Raw genomic sequence first — 18,155 nt, forward strand, 5'->3', positions numbered from 1 at the left:
TTTGAACATGTTAAATCTGACCCCTATTTGACGTCTAAGGGAGATGCCAATTTCACAATTGGATTTATGACTCTGAAGTTCAGAGAAGAGATCCACACTGGAGGTAGGAGTTTGGGATCTTCAGTGTACAGCTAGTATCTAAAGGCATGAGACCAGGTGCAATAACCAGTAATGTAGAGGAAGGAAAGGAAAGAGTTCCAAGACGAAGCTACAGTTGATAGTTGAGCATTTTTTCATTTGCTAAATATCAAATGTCATGTGTCACACATGGAAAGGTAGGAAAGTCATTGAAGAAGCAGAAGCGAAACTGTTTTCTTTGATATTAACACATGTAGAAAATGCTGGCATATATCTGTCTATCTATGAGTAGATATCTGAATTACATAACATAGGAGACTTTACAAGTTTAAAATGCATTTGAACTTCATCTGGCTAGAGGTTTATATTTTCTCAGAATTCTGGATTCTCAGAATTGATAATATTGAAACACTCCATTTCATGTAACTTCTATAAATGGTTCTCCTTTGAAGGTCCTTTGGATTAAGTCTGATTGACAAAAACTGGCTGATATTGATACAAGTAGCTTATAAATGGGCCCAAAAGATAATGCTTGTATTTATCACTGAGGAAGGGAGGAAGGAAGAGAGAGAGGAAGGAAGGACAGCAAAGTGGATAGATGAAATCAGCCGAATTTGCTGGGTCTGTATTCGAAGCATGGATGGCAAGTTTTACAGGGAGCACCTGGATTCCCTAACCACCCATCCCCCATTCATGTGAGTAATTGTCACAGTGAAAGATACTTTCAGAGCATCTGATACTGGGAAATACAGCTAACAATATTTAGTATTTAATTGACCCATGAAATTAAGTCTTTGTTAGAGTTGATTTTGCAAAGGAATTTGGCTTCTCAAGCCCATGAAAAGCAGATGGATTCTGGGAAGGAATTAAGTGTCTGCTGGTAGGGGGGTGATGGGTCGTTTCATTAATAAAATGTGAACAGCAGGAGGATGTTAATGAATAGACACCCCAGAACTTTCATACCAAATTTATTCCATGAAAAAAAAAAAACAACCTGAATATGTTAACAAGCAGGGCATTTTACAAAAGGAAATGCCAAAACAGGAAGCAAATTCATTACTTAGAACTGTACAGCTTTTAAAAAATCAGTGTATGCTACTTTCAAAATAGCATTGCCTTTTTTCCAATTTGTAGTCTAAAGATAAATGAAAAATATAACTAGCAAATATGACTTAATATCACATATTCCATAGTTAGAGTATTGATCCCAACATTGAGGAATTTGTGACACTAGTTATTTTACTTAGATAACATGCTTTCTTTTCAATTTATTGGATGACAAATACTAAATCTTTAAAAATTTAAACTAATTTTATGTTATAAAACTAACTCATACATATTTTTAAAAAGTTAGAACTACAGATAAGCCAAAAAAGAACATTAAAATCTATCATAATTCCATCATCTAGAGATTATCACTAACTCACTATCTTCCCTTAACTTTTCTTTAGACTAAAATACTGGTTTATGGGCATCACCTAAAATTAACTTCAAGAGAGTGCTTCAAATATCTGGAGACATCGAAGTATGTCAAACCAAATAGGATTAACAATCAGTGCAATGGCTCAAATTCAGGGTCTTTTTTCCTTTCAAAGTCCAATTTTTTTGCAGTCCACTGAGGCTAAGGCCTGTGAAGGCAGCAAGGAGACTGTAACAGTAGCTTGTCTGGCATGTCTCAACATTTACCTTTATAATTTTGCATTTATGGTTAGTGAGGTATCCTGTCAGGAATTTTCCGCATGTTCCACAGTCCTCTGGGGTCTCCAGCTGGTAGGCTGCTCTGCTCCTTCCTGCAAGAGAATCAGCCATGCAGGGCCACTCCTGTAATGTATGGTGCGATGCCATATGTGGCCATCCGGCTGGTGATTGCCATGCGTCCCCTGACATCCTAATGCAGGAAGTAGGAGCTTCCCTGGATGAGTGACATTCAATTATCCAAGAAAGAAATTCTTAAAGGCCCCCATGATACAAAGATAAATCACCTTGGCTGACAGCTTCATTACAAAACTGACATATGGAGAAGAGAAGCAGCCCACTGGGCTAAAGGTATCCTCTCAGCCTCTCCCTAAGCAGCCATGATGTCTGGGAAAGGGAGAAACTTAGCCAGATGATTTGGGCAAAGCCCAGAAGTCACATCCTAAGAAGATTAGATTTTCCCCACAATATCAAGGACTGTGTTTCTGACGGAAATTATTTGCTAAATAACCCCTGAAAAGTTCCTGACAAGAAAATGTAGTAATAATTACGATGATATGGTCCCTGACTAGGATATCCAAAGCTATTCCTTCCTCCCAGCACCCCAACTTCCCATCATTAATCTACACTAGATCTTAGGCTCTCATTTACTTTTCACACTTCACCTGGCACAATCCATGTCTATCTTATCCTTTATGTTATCTCTATCAACTGGAACAATGACTGGCACTTGGAAGACATTGAATAAACATTGGTGAATGAATGAATAGATGAATGAATAAAAGTAGAAATGACTGAAGGCCTTACCAGCTGAACACATACTGTCTGCCCCATGCACTTACACATGAGGCAAAGGTGTCACCTGATTCTCCTCCACACTGACACCAGAGGGCAAGTCAGTGCTTCGGCTGGACCATTCCACACTGTCCCCTGGCATTAGCAAGAGATAGGGCTAAGTATGGCTTTTGTTTTGGTCAACAGGGATACTAATCATATTAAAATCATAGGATCATTGTGAGATTTAAGTTAGGTAATGCAAGTGAAACCTAAACACTATGTCTGGTGCATAATAAGAGTTGTGTTAACAGTCACTAGTTGGCTGTTGACCACGAATGCTGGAATCTCATGGCCACAACGATAAGCCTCTCCTCATGTCTGGAAGAAAAATATTCTTTGGCTGGTGGTAGGAAAGGCAGAACATTTCAGGAGTTTCTTGCTTTCTACTCATTCTGTGAGTTATGCATCCGCCTTGGGAGGAGAGGTCAAAGAGGAAAACTCCTCTGAAATGCTGCCTGCTAGTTGTGTAACCCTAGGCGAATTATAGAATATTGGAATTTAAAGGGCCTTAGTGATAATAACTCTAGCCTTCCGTTTTACATTTGAATCCTCCCTGCAAAGTCCACAGCAAAGGGTACTCAGCTCCCAGAGCCACTGGTGAGAAGCCTGTTCCCAAATATATTCAGAGGAGAGGTTCACAGGGAAGAACAAGGCAAAGCTGCCTGTGTTCTATCTTGTTTTTATTAAACATTATATATTCAACAATACGCAATTCTACACTGCATGTCACAATGCACAGAGTGCCATGGAGGACTTCCTTTACACTTCTGAAATAATCTTATTCTCATTTTGATTCCAGTAATAGGAGATGTAATGAAAATGTCAAAAGAGGTTACTAAACGATTTAGGCACATTTTCAATTCCTGTGTTGCATTTTTAATAGTTACATTAAAAAGTGAATACTGTACGGACTCTCTCTTTCTCCCTCTCTCTCCCTCTCTCAGGGGAAATGAGGTGTTCTGGAGATATAGCTTTGATATAAGTAAAGGCTTTAAAGAGACAGCTATTTAATTATGCATTAATATAAATGCTGAATAGGAGATGTTCCATAATGAAGGGAGCCCCTGTTATACCTTAAATCCTACTCACCCTATTAATGTTTAGTTCCTACTGTGGTTTCAGGGCTCACCAAGGCTGGACAGACCAGAGAAACCTAATTAAATAAGCTAGTTTCATGGGAGATGGGAGGTGAAAAGGAAATTGACGTCTGCCTGGGAAAAACAGGTAGTCTGAGAAAGAATGAAGCAGAGGTCCACAGTGAGAGATCGTGCTGCTTTATCACTTGTGTCAAAAACACTGAGCTAGAACTAACACACACACACTTATACCACCATCTCATAGAAAAGGGTTTGAAAATGCTAGTGTCGTGGCACAGGCTAGTCCAATTAAAAGGAAGACAGTCACAAATCCCTGGAGACCTCCCAAGGGCCCTTGTCAGAAGTGTAGGCTAATTTCTTTATGAACTGCAAAACCTGACATTGGTTTCACAGGTGGCTGCTTTGTGCTTTGCAGTCTAGAGTGCCATACTGCAATTGTATCTTGTGCTTCTTGCCCAACACATCATATTTGTAAAGGTAAAACTGAGATATAGCATCGAAGTAGCCTTGAAAGTGAGAAATAACAGAAGAGCGAGTTGTGAAGTATGTATCTTGCCGCAAAGACTTGTGCATCTGGTCTCCACAGATGTTTTCTTTTCTTCCAGGCTCCAGCAGTAGTTCCTTGACTTAGAGATTCTATCATAGAATGGAAATCGGAAGTTATTAGAGACAATAGATCTTTCCTTTCTCTCTGAGGTCGAAAGTCTTTGAGGAGCCTAAGCACCTGTGAAGGGCCACACCTTTGAAGGACAGAATGAGAAGAAAAATGAAAAGGTAGAGAAGGGATAAACTTGCTGAGATTAAAAGGAGGTCAGCAGTCAGGGACCGGGCGGGTGTGGAGATTTTGGCACCGATTGGTGAGAGATGAACAAAATGGCCTTGTGATTAGAGATCCTTCATCCATTTTCTAAACACAATTAGACTCCTGAATTAGTGTGAACATAAGAAAAGGGAATAACCTAACATTTCCAAGACTAAAATTTCTACCAATTTGGCGAGATCATAAGAAGAGTTGGTTTCACCTCTGATCTAAACAAAGAAAGGCATGAATAGTTCTTGTATTCCTGAGTTGGTGGGCTGAGATTCACATCATCTACAGATGTCGAAAACCAGCTCCTACTCCAGGTGCACTTGCTAAGCTAGTTGGAAAGGCAAGATTTACATGGTAAATTACAAGAGCAAGATTTTATGGTCCACACTCTAAAGATCAAGTGTTAAATGTGAGTAGGGCTGGTTTTATAATGAAACTGGTAAGTATGTGAACGGTGTCTTCACTGACTTTATGTCCTCTCCATAACCGCAGGTGGCTCGGTGATTCTCATACCTTCATTCCTAACAGAAGCTGCCATTCTTTTGGACATAGCCTGGGTCTAAGTCTCTGCACGACTCTCTCACCAGCCAAGGTGGAAAGCAAACTTGCTTTGGAGTAACACAGTGAAGGGTGGTGTTAGGCCAAAGTGTGAAGTTGGTCAAATTTGTCCGTGGTGTCCTCCTTCTTTTTCACCTTTCAGCCCGAGTAATTCCATTGACCCCTGGTCTAGATTGCCCTCATTCTTATCGCACTTGACAGATCTTTGGGACAATTCTATTTGCCTGTTGTCATGTTTCCTGGGAGATGTATAGTGTGGTGACACTGAGGGAACTGAACATGTGTGTCTCAGCCTCATTCTGTCTGTCTTTAAGAGTAGCATCACCCCTGAACAGGTAGGTGTCTTCTGCTGTGTGTCTGCTTCCTTCTGAAGTACACACCTTGATCCAGCCAGGCTCACTGCTAAGAGGCAGGTCTGGAGACAGTTTTCACTAGGCCCCTCTTACCAAGTTGCAAAGAGCAGATAGCCATTCTGTAATAGTTACCCTTATCTTTATGTAGGTAGTGTTTGCCTGCTTTGCAGACCCAAACTTTCCCTCAAATGAATCACCGCAAAGTCTAGAACGGGATGGTGAGGGGCAGATAATAGTCGGGAACCAATTTGACTCTAGATTCTAGTCATGTTCTCCATTCCAGCACTTTCAGAAACACAACTGACATTTAAAAGTACACTCTTTCATTTATTTCTCAAATAGTTCTTAACTATAGAGGATGGAGACAGGATAGGAGAGGGTATTTGATTAACTATCAACCTTAAACCCTAACATGGTCAACGATCTGCTTTTACCTTGTAAATATTTCAGCTGGCACAGTTTAAGAGATATGTTTTCTGAATAATAACTTGTATTATCTTGAAAGTCTACTGGAAGTCCAAGCTGATGGTGATAGTTTTTATTAGTAATTAACATGAGAATTCCATCTATGGACCTTTACATATAGTAATTCTGACAACAACCTTATAAGGTGGGAATTATTGTCTCTACAGACAAATAAGACCGGAGAAAAGTAAGTAGGCAATGATTAGCTGAGCCCAAATTTTAACCAAAATACAAACTCCAAAGTTCACACTCTTTCCTGAACATCACATTGCTGTTAGGAGACATAAACGGTATACACAAATGATAATTTAGTCTAGAAACTCTCAGTGGTAACATTGAGAGAAATGTAAACGTCAACCTGACTTCTGAAATGTCAGAAATACCTGCAATCACCTTCAATCACACTCTAAATTTTTCCTTCAGAGCATTTATCACGTTTATAACTAAGCATTTCTACAGTTACATAATGCCCATTTCCCAGAATGAAACATACATTACATCAGGACAAGAATCACTTCCATTTTCCACACCATTGTACTCTTAGCACTCAGCTCCATCTTTGGTCATATTAAATAACCAATATTTGTTGAATAAACTTTAAAAAAAGATACTCAGTTAGCCCTATCCTCCCTTATAGCTACCACACTCTTTTCCAAAAAGAAAGATCATATTAATGGACCAATAAAATTTCCTCTCTCCAGAATCTATTTTGGATCTACAGGGAGAGAGTAATTTACTTGCACTGAGACTCCAAGCAGAAAGACACAAACAGAGAAACAGAAATAATTTCCAGAATGCACTTGAATGTGCTCCTTTCTTTGTATTGTTTTTACTTTTTTCTCCCCACGTTCCACAATGCCTTTGCATGTCACATGCCCCGTACCCCGGGCTACTGCATATTTTCTGATATGATCGCATGACCAGGTGTTGGCAACTACTTAAGTGTGTCTTGGCTTGGCTTGTTTATCTCATCATCCTCAGTGTCAAAATTCATTCTTTATTTAAGATGCAGCATTTATATGAGGATGTCAGATGCTCTTCCCAGTCAAAGACAATTTTTTCCTCCTCTGACCTCCCATCAAATATCCTTAAATCTGCATTGTAATGTTTACTGCAGACTACTTAGCATTACAGTTTGCCTTGTACACCTCTCTCCCTAGCAGAATTCAACGCTTTTTTGTGCCAGGAGCTATATTTCCTCAGTTCTTGGCACTGTATCTTGGGCAAGGAGTGTAGTCAATTAATGCTTATTAGCCTGAATCCTCTATCTTTATTTATAGTGCGGAGATAATGACTAGCTTATAAATAGTGGGGTGCTTCACAATGCCAGAATCACGAAGCACTGTCAATAGTTAAAACAACAACTTGTTCAATCATCAACTTGTTTTGTCAGTCATTTTTAAAAATGTGTTTTCTGGCAGTTATTGTGGAAAAGAAATAACAATGTAGAGTTATGAAAATGGATGCAGATCAGATGACTATTTATAAAATTGTATCTAATCTTCTATGTAATCTATTAGGAATAGAATCTTAAATTACCTGAATTTTGACAAAAGAAATAATATACATCTTGTAAGAATCATAATAGATTTACCTATTACTAGTTTAGCAAACATCTTTCCAATAAATTCATTATTTTTCTAAGGTTAAATAAAACAGAATGAGTTTCTGGTGTTTGGAACCCAAGTGGCCTAACTGCTACAGTTGCTGGAACAGAAGAGAGCTGAAGCTGACTGGAAATGATGGCAAACACAGGGAGGAAAACCATGCAGAGGGGTGGCGTTTGTGAACTCTGGACATTTTCTACCTGCATGGATTTGGGGGAGTTTGGGGAGGGGTAGTGAAGAATACAATACATCTAATTTTGACTACTTATTTCTTTCCAAGATAGGTGAGTTACCAGTCATTACAGCTTCATTATTTCTTCCTTATGACACTAATATTTAATTCTTATGCTATTGTGTTGCTCATAACTCCCTTCCACTAATTAAGTAATGAATGAGAGTCAGATTCTCCCAGTAGCCAATCCTAAATTAGGCATCTTTGGAAGCTATATTAAAATATTAACTCAAAACATAAACACCATTTTCAGAAGTTGCTTAATTATTATGCAAACACTGGGGAAATATGATTCAACACATCTTAAATAATTGGTGCCATATATTAAGTGTTAGCTGAGTGCAAATTTCAAAAATCAAATTGCTAAGTTGTCATGCATCAAGACAGAATTATGTTTCCTATTAGCTGAGGTGCAGGCCATCCTTATTCCAAACACAGAATCTACAGCTTCAGTCAGGATAGACAAAGGAGGGTGCACACATATAGCCGAACTAAACACGACCTTGCATCAGAAGTGACAGGCAGTTATTAGTGATCTGATATTGAATGTCCTGTGAGCATTTCTAAAGAATCACAAAACCTCAGCGTGTAAGAAAATCATTGACTTTGAGGAGTTAGGGTAGATCATTCTTTAAGAAGAATAGTAGGATGCAAGAAGTTGCATTTGAAATGTCCATACAAAAGCTGATGTTAGTTTCCCTGATTATTTCGTTTCTAAGCATGGCTCCTTTTCCTACAGGTGTTGTTCTCAAAGAGTGGTTCACTGACTCTTGAGGACTCCTGAGACAATTTCAAGCATCTATGAGGTCAAAACTATTTTCATAATAATGTCAAGATGCTATTTGACTTTTTCATTGTGTTGACATTTGCACTGATGATAAAAGGCAATGGTGGGTAAAACTGTTGTTTCCTTAGCTTGACAAAGGCAGTGGCACCAAACTATATTAGTGTAAACTATCATATTCTCCCTGGCCATGCACTCGCAGGGAAAAAAAATCCATTTTCACTTAAGCATGTTGTAGGAATAAAAATTGTTAACTTGATCAATTGACTAATTATATGAAATCTACAATCTTGAGTTCTGCCTTCTTTTTTTCTTTTTGAGTGGACCAAGTATTTAATATATACATCATACTTTAAAAGAAAAAAAGAATTTATAAGATCATAGTAAAGAATACAAAACACTCTCATTCATAATCCGTTCTTCTACTGGGGTCTTAAAAATAAATTAAAGAAGTCCAAATTTGGTGCAGTATGATGAAGGAATGCTCTAATGGGCATCGGTTTCAGGGATGGAGGAAGTGAGCTTTTCAACTCCAGAGGTCCTCCAGGATAGGCTAAGTAAGAGCTTGGAGGGATGTGCCAAGCTCTGTGGTATGGAAGAAATCACACTCTGCCTGAGCTGAGAGTCGATAACCTTTCCAATCATTCCCATAATGCATTTCTTAGCAGCTTGCTTTGCCCAAGGTCTGCAAATGCGATCATATACTCAACTGGGTAGAAGCTAAGAATCTCAAAATTGGTGGAAACTAGGGAGTGTATTTTGGGTAACCAGCTCAACAAATGAAAAGAAAAAGAATAAAGGGAAAAGGCAAGCAGAGGGAAAGAGAGGAGAGAAGAAGAAAAAGAAAAACGAAAGTTCATTTACTCTTAGAATCCAAATTTGTGTTTATGGCCACATGAAGTCTAAATTGTGTCTGGGGTTAAAACACCAAACTCACAAGCTTTCTCGAAAGAGACAGCGTGCGAGTTGTTCTGGATGTCATCCCTCAGCCTCACCATAAAGCAATTTCGGTTGTGTGGGGTCTCTAGCATCTACATCCCGACTGGAGTAGAATGAAGTAAACCTTCTAAGTGCAATGTTTCATTTTCATCTACTCCTTCTTCTCTGAGTATTTGGCTGTGATCTACCCAGTTTGGGCTATTATCTGTGTGAAGCTTGGCCTTCAGCTTCTTCATTTTCCTCTCCTCTCATAACAATGTTCTGGTTTTTTGAGTCTGTTCACCTCTTCCTCTTTCCTTCTTCAGTAGTCTTGGACTAACAGCATTCTTCACACTTTATTATTCCTATCTTATGCAAATGATAAACAGCAGTTATGGAGTTGTTGCCCATCATCATTTTCACAGATGCATCCAGCCTCTGGATTTTCTGAGATCTCTGTTTCTTTTTATATTCCAAAATATACCCATTTTGCAACCTGTAGTGATCCAGTGTTCTGCCCACTTTCAACCAGATATCTTCCCCAGGGTCTTTACCTGAAAGAAACAGCCCATAGTCTGAAAGTTGGCCAGTTTGTTGCCTCGGGTACTTGCTCCTGAATTACTTGATGTGCACTGTATAGGCTGTAGATGGCTCACACCACATGGTGGATACAAATGGCCCTTAAAGAACAGGGCCACCATTTTCCTAGATATTTTGAAGACTCTCCCCTAGAATATCTTATTCTTCATCTGGCTTCTGCTCAGCAATTCCCAGGAACCTGTTCTGGCTGAGATTACTACAGTCTTCTCTGCTGGTAAGGTAGCTGATCCCTGTCCACTTCTTACCTGACTGCAGGGACACTGGCCAACATTGACCCCTCCAGTGGGATCCCTCCCACCCCTCTAGTCCTTGGTCCTCAGTATCCTTTTCCATGCTTAAATGATGTGTTCTTTGCATTTTCTCCTAGTCCCTCTTGTCCTCCTACCCCACGCTCTTGCCTGAGTGATCACTTTCGTGCTCAGGACTTGCATTCACCAGATCTGCAGATAGAGGCCCGATCTCTCCTTTCTCTTCTGTGTTTCCCATTTGAGTCTTTATCATAACTTCCCAAGATCTCTTTCAAGCCTGTTAAATTCATCTTATTAAAAAATGAACTTGATGGGGATCAGGACAAACTACCCCAAGATATGACACCTTGGCATACAGAATATTTCAATTTCAAGCCGAAAGGGTTTGAGACAACAGTAGAAGCGGGAAGGTCACTCTGACCACAGCAAACCCCCCTCGCCCCCTCCACTGTGCACCTCGCCCTTCTTCCCTGAAACAGGCCATAAAATTCTCATGTGAGAGATGCCCTCTCTATCCTGGAGGAAAGGAGCATCCTTAACTCTGATGACAAAGGAATGCCAAAAAGAATCTTAGTAAACAGGCTTTGCTAAACTTCCCAGAGTTTACTATAATTGCTTGATATTCCTTAACCTATCATATTCCTCCATGACTGTCCACTCTTCATCAAGCCTAAAATAAAAGTACACAGATCTAATTATTTCTTCAGATCTTCATTTCCTTATGAAGGCTCCCGTGTCACGTGATCTGTTAATCTGTAACCCTCTGTTAATCTGTCTTTGTCTTTGTCAGCTTAATTTTTAGACCTAACCACAGACCCTAAGAGGGCTGAGGAAAACTTTCACCCCTCCCAAACCTACCCCTACCCACTGCATTCCTGATCTCAATGGCACTACCCTCCACCCGACTGCCCAAGCCAGAAAGGAGTGAATCGTCCTCGACACGAGCCGTTCCCACACTCCCACATCCAATCACCCAAATTCTGACAATTTTAAGTCTTGAATATCTCTCAAAGGTGTTCTCTTCACTTACTCAAGGCTATCTTCATCTTCTGCCTAGATTAGTGCAACAGCTTTCCAAATGGACTACCCAAGAAGGTCTTCTTACTGCCCTTAATGCACTCTCCACATCTCAGCTATATGATGAAATGAGAAGTGCACATAAAGCATTTCTGCATACTGAAATACAACGGTTGTCTAAAGGAAAAGCACATGTGCAATTCTTTCCGTTGCAAACTAACCTAGCTACTTCTTCATGGAACATCACTTCATTTGAAAAAACTGATGAACAATGTCTATTCAGATTTGGATATTTAACAGATATATTCTTTAAAATGACCTTTCACTCTCAGGAAAACAATCAATAGTACTTTTTTTTTGCCAATGATAAAATTTGAAATTGGGAGTAAAAAACATAATTTTAGAACACTTGTATCCACCAATGTGAGTTTGATAGCTTTCCAATACTAAAGACATTTCTGATGAGATTGGTGTGAGAGTAACAAATGTGATTTGTTGTTGTTGTTGTAATCATATAATGGCATGTGTCAACATTTGTAAGATGTGCATAACCCAGTGAAGTAATGCTCCCCAAATGACCGATGAAGGATATTCCAAGATCTGTTCCAAGTGAAGAGAAAACAAAAGATTTTAACAAAACAGAGTATGACAAATTGTTTCTGCTTTCTGGTTTCAGATTTCAAATTACATTTAAGAAACACCATGTTTCGAGTTTGGTATAGTGATAGACTGTCCATTATTAACATTGTAAACATACTTTTCCTTTTTCAACCGGATGATAAGCTGAATTTCTTCACATGTTTCAATCCAGAAAACTTCCACAACAGATTGAATGCAGAAGCAGTTATGAGAATCCAGATGTTTTCCATTAAGTAAGACATTAAAGAGATTTGGATAATTGTAAAGCAAAGCCACTCTTAATGTTAATTATTTTTTGTTTTAGAAAATAGCATTTTACTTTTAAAAAAGTGTTATTTATATTAACAAGAAATAAGACTATTCAAGTTATTTTTAAATAAATCAATGTATGAATAATTTAAAGCTTCTTAGTTTTCATTTTTAATGTAGTAAATATTGACAGATATTGTCAGCATTAAAAACAGTACTTTGATGTCCTTAGTAATTTTTTAAAATGTAAATAAGTTCTGAGAAAATAAAAGTTTCAATTTTTAAACATAAAAGTTACTATTTTCTTGTAATATGTATAGTATATAATACAGTTCTGAATAAACACTTGTCACTTCTTTTTAATTGATTAATTGATTGCGATATCACCCATTTAATTTTCTCTGAGATTGAAATCCAAATAATGACTTAGTTAATATGGGAAGAGTTTTCTAAATTTTATTTTCCAATTTTAAATATAAAATAATGTTTTTGAAAACTTTTTCTATATTTTATTTTCCAGTTTCAAAGATATGCATCTTTAACCCTCAAATTCTGCCTCTAGGATTTTATCTTAAAAGAATAATTGAACAAATGCATAAAAGATGTTTATCAAAAGGTCCTCACTGCAGTGTTTTTATGGTAACAAAATGTGGAAATATATAAATATTGACTATAGTAAATTATTTAAGTAAACTAAGGCACATCCGTATGAAGGTCTGTTACAGAGTCACCAGAGAATAATATAATTGTAGGTGTATTGAAGCAAGGATGCATCTATGACATACGAACTGAAAAGCAGTTATCAAGATAATGTGAAATCAGGATAGTATTATAAAAGTATGACCTTTTTTCCTCCTTTCCCTCCTACTCCAAGATTTATCAATTACAGATAAATTGTAAAAATAGAAATTTAAAAAGATATAACTAAACTCAAAAAGAAGAGAAATATTTCCACATATCAAAACATAAAAGTCAAACAGTGAGCCAGCCTGAAGCTGTGGGTGTACCGGATTGCTAGACGGTGATGAGGTGAAGGGAATAAACGTGCCCCTTGCTAGACAGGATGACCAAAAGAAGGCTTAGTGCTTGAAACCAGGATGTTAGAAGAGGTCTCCCACTTACAAAGGAGTTTGGAAGACAAAAGAGAAAACCATCTTCCAACAGCTGCCTGGGGTTTCAGGTAAAATGAAGCTGCACGTCCAGGGAGGCAGGAGGACAGAAACGATAGAGAAAATTGAGCCAATCTTCTTTCTGAGTGACTGGGTTCTCTTATATCATCTCTGAGTGGAAATATAAAAACTGGCTTTTGAATAACAATCCTGGAAGGTAGAAGTGGAGGCAACTGCAGAACCAACCCTCAATCAGGGCTGAATCTAGACAGAATGAGAGAATAGAGAGAATGCCTGGGGGGCGAGAGATGGAAGGGGAGGTGAGAGAGCAGACGAGAAGGCAGAGAGAGGGAGACAGAACAGAGACACAAAGGATACTTCTTAATCAGAATGAGTCACTAAATGAAAATAAGCAAATAAAACATAAAGAAGATCCATGCTGAGAAAGACAGGCAACAATGATAACTGAAAGATAAATTCATAGCAGATGAATAAAAATTCTTTAAAAATCAGAACTAGAAGACTACAAAATTTCTATGTTTGAAATTCTAATAGAAAGAAATGTTGAGAAACTGGTAGTTTTATAACCTTAATTTAGGTGTGTAAATATGTAAAATAACCTGGTTCTTAATTTTGTGTTATCTAATAAATTGGCCTAGTCTGTCTTCCACAATTTCCCTTCTAGGTATACGTCCAATATATTCAAGGGAAAATTTTGCACATGTGTACCATATATAAGGACTAGCTATAGTATTATTTGTTAAAGAAACACAGACACACATGCACTTACACAACAAAATAACAGAAGAGAAACAAACTGAATTATCCTAAGAGAACAGTTAAATAAATGGCAGTATATCCATACAATGGGACACAATTGGTGCTAAATTAAATGTACTAGGTATTACACATAATACAAGAAATAAAATCCAAAAACAGAATAGTAAAAGACAAAAAGGAAGCTGCATAATGATGCCTATCATATGAAAACACTTGTGTAAAACATAAAAATACGCAAAATGATACTACATATCATTTATGGATATGTAGCCATGTAGTAAATGTGAACAGGAAAGATAGACATCATCTTTAGGATTGTGATTGACAGTGGGAAGGAAAGAAGAGACCAGAAATAGGAAAGGTAACAAAAGATTCAATCACATCTAGTTTGTTTCACCGTTTAAAAAACTCTGAAGGCATAGGGCAAAATGTTACAATTTTTGCTTTACATATATCTTTCTGTAGACGTTAAATATTTCACCATAAAAATGTTTTAAATTATTTTTAATATGATTCAATTTCAGGATAGTCCAACAGATAAATATTATCTTTATTTGCTATTGTTTCTATAAAGGATATATATAAATTGACTAATAAAAGCAGCAGAAAAATAAATAATTGTTTAAAGATATTACATTATATTCATAGGCAATTAAAATTGCTAGCAACCTGACAAGTGTAATGAAATAATGAAGATAAAAAATCTTTACATTCATTTCAAGGATTATTTCTTAGATGAAAGACTATAAGTAGGATTTCCCAGTTTTGCCCAACAATCAATATTTGTCAAGAATGGTTTTAAGGTTGTAAAGAAAAGTTTTAAAATTGATGAATAAACTCTTAGCAAACAGTTTCATGCACTTGTAATTGAAAAACTGTGTAACATCTTTAAACTTAAAGGTTTAAAATTATATTCTTTTAAAAAAATTTTTCTCAAACTGAATGGTAGGAGTAGCATAATTTCTGTTGCTTCAAGAACACATCATTCATTTTAGATAAACTTGCTTTATGCCACACTTTACTTAAATATGCCAAGTCCATTTAGGAGGACTAATTTTACTCATCAATTGTAAACATTAACTAATGGCGAAGTTGTCATTTTAAAGATTGCCTTGGGACTAGAAATATAAACTGAAGTGTAATTCCTGAAACTTATGATCAGTTTTCTTGCCTCAAAGATTAACATCATGCTATGACATATACGTTTTACTAATGGAAGAATTATGTGTTCAGAGAATCATCTTTTCTTTAATTTTATAAAAAATTTACAGTAACAACTCTCCATCTTCCCAAATTCAGTAGTCAGTCATAGAGATTCTATAGTTTGGTTTTAAGGATCTAGCCCAAGCAAACAAACAAAATGATTAAAAAGATTTCTAGTATCCACTGATATCTTATACAAATTCTGGAAACTTGCTTTGAAAAGATTGAGAGAAAGTATGCATACTAGATAGGGTAAGTTCATTTAGTAGGTCCACAGTATTATTTGGCAAAACAACATACTGAACCAGAAGAGGTAACACCACTCACCATCTGAATTAATTCATCAGCGTTGTGTTTAGCCTTGGCATTATCTAGGAAATGCTCTTCTTGTCTAACAAAAACAAAAGAAACTGACTGAGATGGTGATAGGTTGGGTTTCCTGGAAACCGAGTTGAGATGGGGAGTGGTGTGCAGAAGGTTTATCTATTGGTACTCTGGAGAGATTGGCCTGTTTGTAGTTAAAGGGACAAAATCGAATAGAGGGCAAGGCCAAACTACAGTGTGGTTGCAAGTGAGGCCTCTTGTGATTGCACATGGAGCCCTGGAGCTAGAATGGCCTTTCAAGTGCTCTGAATTGAAATGAACGACAGAGCTCTTATGCCCTTGCAGCAGCCTAAGATTGACTATGAGCACTCCTCTAGGGAGAACAGTCTAAAGCAAGGTAATGTCCTGATACTGAGGGCAAGCCTCAGTGAGGGGCAGAGCTGTGAGCTGGCAGCAGTCTATATTCTCAACAGCTGGATGATGTCTACAGTAGCCCAGACAGGTGACTGGAAGTGGCACACCACGTGTTCGTTACCTGTATCCATTATAGTGGTTTCCATTAGAAGTATCCACAAAGCAAAGTCTGTATGGATTTATTACTTTCTAATATGCATGTGCCTACTTCTATATATATTGGAGATGTCTGAAATAAAACTCATACTCTCCATATAGTATTTAAAAAAGGTCAGAGTCAGTAGAGACAGATAGCCAGCAGGAAAGGTGAGAGCTAAATTATAAAATATGGAGGAGATTTTGCTGCAACTTAAAATTAAATTTAGGTTTTAAATTTGTGGCTGCTGAGGTAGCAAGTAAACTAAAATAATATGGCTTTTGTCATCTGAAAGGGAAAGGATTAGCTCTCAGGAAAAATAAACATTTTCTAGTTTTTGACCTTAGAAATAATTTATCACATATAAAAGATATTGAATAACAATGTCTTTAATATCTGCACAAAATACAGAAAGTGTCATCATTTAGCTATTACGTATATCGATAAAATCCGAAAGCTGACAAGAGAATCAATTGTAACAAATCATCGCGAAGGAACAGTAAACCCAAGTGCGTCATTTTCTAGTGGTGTAACTTGAACCTAGCTAGAGAAATGAATTGGTATCATGTCTTTTAGATCCATATTGATGAGAAGCATTTGCCTCAACCATATTTTGCCTGGAGCTGAATAATAGTCATTGCAAGATTGAGCTCTTGGGCAAGGACCTGGCACACACATGTCTATGTTGGTGATTGAAAAGATACCAGATGGTCTGGCAGCAAGTTTACATTCTGTGATGGAAATTAAAGGGTTGAATTATATTCTTGCCCACTTGGAGGATCATCCCTGTCCACATGGAGGTGAACAGTAGGGGACCAATGGGTAGAATCAAATTTTTGAAAGAGTTTTATATCTCCATTGACTGAAGACATTTCTGTTTTATCTTAAAAGCCATCTCAGCTAGACTGGTACTGGCTGCCCAGAAGCTCAACTTGAGAAGAATTTTGATGTGTCTCAGTATTCTGTGGTAAAACTGTTGTGACTTATTAGCAAACTCTGCCACGGACAAGAGCGCAAGCAGGCCATTTAGCTGCTACCCAGGGTTTAGACTCACAGAGACCTGTCCACACAGCTTGGGAAGGCTCCGGGTGAGGTCATTTTTGGAAGAAGTGAGATCTCAATGGGCTTCTCCAGAATGTATGATTGTGAGTAGCACTGCCTCATTTTGAGCTCATGAACTGCAAAACGTACTCCTAAGGGACTCTTGATGGAATCATTTACTGTGGCTCATATAAAGTTAGACTATGCCAAATGCAAATTTACTTTTAGCCTAGCTGCTACAGAATTGATAGTCTCTGGGAGTCACATCCAACTTGTTTGGCTCCATAAGAAGCTTTCCGATTTCTGATAGTGCAACAACGTCATTTGGAAAGAGGAAAATGTCTTTCCTATTCCTAAGGGCAAGAGGGTAGAGTATATGGCTTTCATCATACTACTTTAAAATGTTAAATGAGGATATTCTGGTATATGTGCTTATGCGATAGAGGGTTAAATATATCCCCATCTTATTCTACATATTGTAAGTATTTCGTCTTCTCCATGAGGACTTTCTAAATAGCCCCTCCTCCATTTAAAATGCTAACTCCCCATCATTTCCACTCTGGTTTCCATATTCAGCTTCCCCACTTAATTTTTCCAAATAACAGTAATCATTATTTTTAATACACCATATGATTTACACATGTATCTTATCCATTGATGTTTCTCTCCCCACAGGAATGTACACTCCCTAAGGGCAGCAATCCCAGTCTGTTTTTCACTTCTACACCCCAGGTTCTAGAACAGTGACATGGCACACAGTAGGGAGTCAATAAATAAATAGCTGCTGACTGAACTAATGAATATGCCTACCCATCTATGGCACCTGCCCATTCTGAATCCATAATTATACTGATTTCTATTGATTTAGAGAATAAATAAGATATGAATTCATAAAGGAACCACATGGTTTGGCCCAGACATAGTTCCTATCAATGTGGAAGGTGAGGAGGCAAATGATAG

At 37.6% G+C, this 18,155-nt stretch overlaps 1 long non-coding RNA gene across 1 annotated transcript; it reads left to right on the forward strand.

Annotated features, from left to right (window-relative positions):
• Nucleotides 1–5,324: 5,324 nt before the first annotated feature.
• Nucleotides 5,325–7,769, forward strand: LOC139082638 (uncharacterized). The gene is made up of 2 exons (XR_011538845.1): nt 5,325–5,411; nt 7,540–7,769. It is a non-coding gene; the product is annotated as an uncharacterized lncRNA (long non-coding RNA).
• The last annotated feature ends 10,386 nt before the right edge of the window (nt 7,770–18,155 follow it).

The sequence above is a fragment of the Equus przewalskii genome, chromosome 3 (assembly GCF_037783145.1).
Source record: "Equus przewalskii isolate Varuska chromosome 3, EquPr2, whole genome shotgun sequence".
NCBI classification, from domain to species: domain Eukaryota; kingdom Metazoa; phylum Chordata; class Mammalia; order Perissodactyla; family Equidae; genus Equus; species Equus przewalskii.